This window comes from Eschscholzia californica, unplaced genomic scaffold, assembly GCF_041429995.1.
Source record: "Eschscholzia californica isolate CP2 unplaced genomic scaffold, dmEscCali1.0.p SCAF_4, whole genome shotgun sequence".
NCBI classification, from domain to species: domain Eukaryota; kingdom Viridiplantae; phylum Streptophyta; class Magnoliopsida; order Ranunculales; family Papaveraceae; genus Eschscholzia; species Eschscholzia californica.
Window position 1 is genome coordinate 54969649 of NW_028238461.1, and position 6000 is coordinate 54975648.

Below are 6000 nucleotides of genomic sequence, written 5' to 3' on the forward strand. Positions count from 1 at the left end.
GGCTTAATCCGGGTAGCCCGATGAACCTTTAAAAATAAAAAATTCATTATTGCCGGGCGGTTAACAGTGGAAAAGCCCAATTTGAGGAGTGAAACGAGCCCAAGGTTACAAGCCTAAGGCAAGTCATAATGCTTTGAGGAGATTGGAAGTGGTTGAGGGTTTTTTATAAGAGTTCATGCTTCTTTAGTTGCTCACAAACTACAATGTGGGACAATATCTTATGAGTTTTCTTTCTTTTGTTTAGTACCACATTGAAGGGTAACAAAATTGGAGAGGGTTTGAGTGCTATATCTAAGCTTCTCATGTGTGTATCTTCAAAGGAATTATATAAAGGAATTAATTTTAAGCTTTCACAATGTTGTATTACAATCTTCTTGTCACCTTCACGGATTTTATTTATCAGGTGAAGAAAAAAAAAAAGGAAAATTTGTCAATCTATATACAAATATCTCTATTTTCACAAGCCTCATATACACCAATATGACCACTTGTTTACTGGCTTATTAGTGATTTAACTCTAAGAAACTTGTTTTGAGCAATCCTTGGCAAATGGAAAAAACCCATTTTATAGAATGAACAAATTGAATTTCTAAGTGATATATGGAAGTAAAGGATGATAATATCTAATAGAAATGGATACTTGGAGTTCATGCTTCTATAACTCCTTACAAGCCTATAGCAAGTTATGGTGCTTTTATGAGATTGAAAGTGGTTGAGGGTACTTGTAGGACTTCATGCTTCTTTAGTTCCTCACAATCTACAATGTGGGACAATATCTTCTTGTAATTGTATGAGTTTTCCTTCTTTTGTTTAGTACCACATTGAAGAGTATAAAATTGGAGAGGGTTTTTGAATGCTATATATAAGCTTCCCATGAGTGTATCTTCATTAGAGCCATAAGGTAAATCTCGCGGGCCCTAATCAAAGGGTTAAACGGGCCGGGCTCGGGCGGGTAACCGGCGCAAGGTTCCCACCCGTGCCCGCCCGTTGTTCTTAACTCGGGCGGGCGGGCGAAGCCCGATATCGGGCCACGGGCCCCGATGTGAATAACGGGTCTCGGTTACCCGCGGGCGGGTTCGGGCCTGCGGGTTTAATTCCCACCCCTAGGTGGCAGCAGTCTTTTCATATTCGAACCTGGTACCTCAGGGCTTTCTGGAGTTTATGTAACACCTTGGAACCACTTGTGCTGCCAACTGTTTGTACAAGGGGTGTTAATTCAATGGGTATGAATTCATAATTTCCTTCTAGAATTTCCTTCTAAAATTTTCATAATTTCCTTCTAAATTTTTCACTTTTAACCTTCTTCTAAAATTTTCGCTTTACTTCAATGGGTATTAATTCATCTCTAGAAATCAATGGGTGTTATTTGGAAGAATTTTTAGGTTTATAGTCCAAAAAACGGGTCCTAATAGTAGATATAATCCTCTCTAATCCTATAAAAGGTTTTAAAACCAAAAAAATAATATAAATGGATATCTAGTCCATTTGGTCTCATCTAGAGAGAAAACACAAATCTCTAGAATAAATATTATTTCATAATCCCTAATCTAACCTTTCCATATTTTATAACTAATTTATATTCGAAATCTATGCATATCTTTTTCCATATTTATGTCCCATATTTCTCTCCAATCATGTTTCTATTCAAAGTAAGGATATCTTCATTATTATCTTCCATATTTCTCTCCAATCATGTTTCTATTCAAAGTAAGGATATCTTCATTATTTTCAGTAACGGAAACTCTTTATTTGATCTCTCTAAAACCGATTTAGTTGACAAACCTCCATTAAACTCAGAAAATCTTCTTCTTCTACATTATATTGCTGTCCAAATTCATCATTATCAGGTTTAATACTTTCGAAATCTTTATAAACACCATTAATATCTAATATTTCTTCTTATAACTAAAACCCTAATTATTTCGCTCTATTATAAAACGTATCAGATTTATGCTACATATCTATAGATCTGTTTACTAATTCATTAATTTCGAATGTATGATGTTTATTTTCTCTCTCTAAAATTTTCATAACTGTTTAAGATCTTTATGTTTATTCCTTATTCAATGATTTATAACTAAAACCCTAAAATTTTCATAACTGTTTAAGATCTTTATGTTTATTCCTTATTCAATGATTCCTTCAAAGTTAGTATGTTATGTTTGCATCTAGTGATAATATCATATTTCTTTAGATCTATGTTTAATCTTCTGTTCTTTCTGATATTTCGTGAGATCAGATTATCAATTATCAATCGAATGTTTGATGTTTATTTTCTTTCTCTCTCTTAAAATTTCATTTATGTTTTTGATCTTGATGTTTAATCCTTCAACTAGAGTTTGACATTATTGCAATCAATCATCATAGCAGATATCTTTAGATTTGTAGTTTAAGCTTAATGATATTCTCATTTTTTTTGTTCAGATCTGGTTTTCAATCCATACGGATTTATGAAACATTTGTTCTTTCGTACGGTTACTCATAACAGAATTTACAGTACATGTACTGTATCGTAAATTATCACAATCTATAGTAAATTATGGGTAATTTACAGAACATTACCCGTGCTTTAACACCAAAACAGTACTCATTTCATTAGTAAAAATACTTCGCTTTACTATCAAATCTCGTGTACTTTGCAATAAAGTATATATAATTTGCGTATATCTTCATGTTCTTACCATTATGTATATAATTTACGTATAAGTGCTCATAAATTATGTATTATTTATTTACCATTACGTGTACTTTTCACCAAAAACAGTAGCCTTGATAAGTTTACCAAACTACTCAAAACCTTCAAATGTTGCCAAAATTTGACAAACATTATATATAATTTACGAAATTGTACATGTAGTTTATAATACAATATATGATTTTTTTTTCTTTAATGTATGTGTATTTATGTGTGTAGATTTGATATACCAGATGAAATTTCAAAGAGAATCATCAAATCAAAGTGAGTCAACGAAACTAATGGAGAGTACATGGACGGGCACCATTTTTGAACCAAAGAAGATTTTGTACTTTTTTTTTTTGTAACAGAATGTAAAGAAATTATATGTAATGTAAAAGAAATTATGTGTAATTTATTGAATAAGACCCACATACATTTGATAAATTATGTTGTATATTTGACAAATGATGGTTTCCTCGTCATAAATAATACATAATTTACGTATTTGTTTCATAATTTGTATTCTATGTGTATTCTATGTGTATTCTATGTATGAGTAAAAACGAAAACATATGTTGCTTTAATGTTCTCAGAAAAATATACTATTTCCAAAACTGAAAGTTAAGTGAGAGAAAATGATATTTATATGTTTTGTATATTAACCCCCAAATCACGCTAAATTGATCCTAGAAAATATACTATTTCCAAATCTGAAAGTTAAGTGAGAGAAAATTGATTTGAATCGAAAAAAATTTACATAGTAAGAGAGAGAAAATTGATTTGGTTTCCAAATCTGTAAAGAGAGAGAAAATTGATTTGGTTACGATTTTTGTTTTGAATTGATTTTGGAAATAGATTTGCTTTCCAAAACGGTTAGAAGATAGATAAAAATCAATTTCGGATTTATAGTTAGTTGCTTTAAATCCCCTAAATCACGCCCACATTAGAAACATTCCAAATTCACCCTGAAAAATTAAAAATCCCGTGATTTTTGTAGGAACGAATGGGTTATTATGTCCATAATGTAAAAGGACTAAATATCCATGTTTTGGGAAGATTGGATAATAAACCTTTTTGAATATTATTTTGGTCTATATACCCACGGACCTTTATTTGGAATTCATCAACTACTGTCGAATCCCAAGGTAATTCTCTCTCTCTCTCTCTTAAAAAGCTTGTAAGAAAAGGTTGGCTTGGGCAGCCCTAAACAGAAACGGCTAGGCTTATACTTTTCAATCTCCATTCTCCATTCTCCATTCTCCATTACCCATATCTTGTGTTTTTTGTGATTTGATTCCATTAAAAGGTATTATATGATCTTCAGTACTGGTGAATTCCTTTTTGAGAACCCATTATTGATACTATGAAATCTTATGTTCTTCATCATTCCATAGCTATAACTTTAGTTTAACTTCTGCACAAATTATGAAGATTCCTTTCATGGGTATGTTGAATTTTAATTCAATTTTTTAGTATTTACAATATACTAGGGTTATTTCAATGTCACGTCTTCTCAATTTGACCTAGCCATTATTTACTCAGAAGAACAAAGATTGACCTAGAAAGAGACTAATTACAGAACTTATAGTCAGTCATACATGGTTATATTTATTACTCACATATGTTAACAATGGGTTGCTGTCTTATTAGATTATTATGAGAATTTTCCTGTAAATTTTAGATTTCAAACTAATTGATTGACTTGTGATGTTTCAAAAAGATAATATCACTGAATAAAATTTGCAATTTGGTAGAATATTAAAGAAGATAAGATTAACTTGATTTCAATTCAAAGAGAACTATGAGGAGGGCACGTCGGAATTGGACACTTGTTGATATCGTGAATTTGGAAGGGTATATACTCGACAATGATCCTCGTTCCATTGAAGAAATTTTTGAAGAACAGGTGAATACTAGTTTAACCTCAGTAATCTCATTGACATGATAAGTTTGTAATGATATTTTAATATTTCAAATCGGTAATGTACTTGTGTTACAGGATTGCCCGTACCAATACCAACCACTACAATCAAGTGGTGGAAATTGCAGACCTATAGCTTCAAACAAAGGTTGGTTGCTAGTTACCCCTTCTATGATGTGGGACTATTCTCACAATCAAAAGTCTACTTTTCAATAATGTATTATGTTGATTAAGATTATAGTTCTTAATCCTTCTTTCGATTCATATCGTTAACATAATCTGTTATGTGTAGATTACGGAAAACCACAATTCCCAAGTCCTCTAGACGCGGTAAGTTATGTGTTATTATTGTCATTCTTAGATTATGAATTAAGATTACCTTTTCATATCCATGATCAAGATGTAAGATTTTCACTTTTTCGAGAACAGGAAACGGCAGAAGTTGATCCTCATCCAGGTTACATTTACATGACATATGACGTAAGAATGTAGCCGATTGATATGCACTATTATCAATATATACTATATAACTATACGCATTGGGTTCACTGACAGATACATGTATAAAAGTGTTAGGAAACACTTGGCGGAGTTACTTGACAAAGCATATGGTACATTTTTGTGTTTTACATGACTTGAATTGAAGTTCTTTTGTCTCAGCGACTGCTAGCAATGGGGGCGGTAATCCATAGTAAGAGTCGGGGACTTTCAGATAAGCTAATTTGGTCCTTGCCATCTGTCAAGTAAAAAATCGGATTTTTCTCAAAGAAAAAGGAACACGAGAGGTATGTTAATTTAGAACCTTATTCTTCTTCAACAATAAAAAAAAAATTTAGAACCTTATTCTTATTTTTATTGTTTAGAATTTCTTACTTTTCATTTCCCAAGACAAATCACATGGTTTACTAGATAAATCAAGGATCACATGTCAATAACCAGTTCCTATCAACTATCATCGTTGAGATCTTTGTTTGCTTCCCCTTTTTCTTAGAAATGTAATTATTTGCAGGTGTGCGATCTGTTGTATGGAATATAAAAATCGAGATAAGTTGACGACTTTGCCATGCCTTCATCGATACCATTCAAAATGTATCACTAAATGGTTGAAGATGAACAAGGTAATTAATTCACTGGTATAGTTGGCCGATGGTTTCTATATGTTTTGCTAAAATGAATGCATGGATTAAGGTTCACTAATTTAAATTATCTGTGTGCTCTAGGACCCTTACTTGAATCTGACTCGGTCCAGTTTGACTTATTTGAATCTGTGTACTCCAATCGTATTAATAAATTTTATTGGGTTATTTTGCGAAAGGGTCATACATAAGTACCGGGTTTTGCGAAAGGGGCATGACCTTTTATTTTTTTGCAAAAGGGTCGTGGACTAGTGTTGACCAGTTAA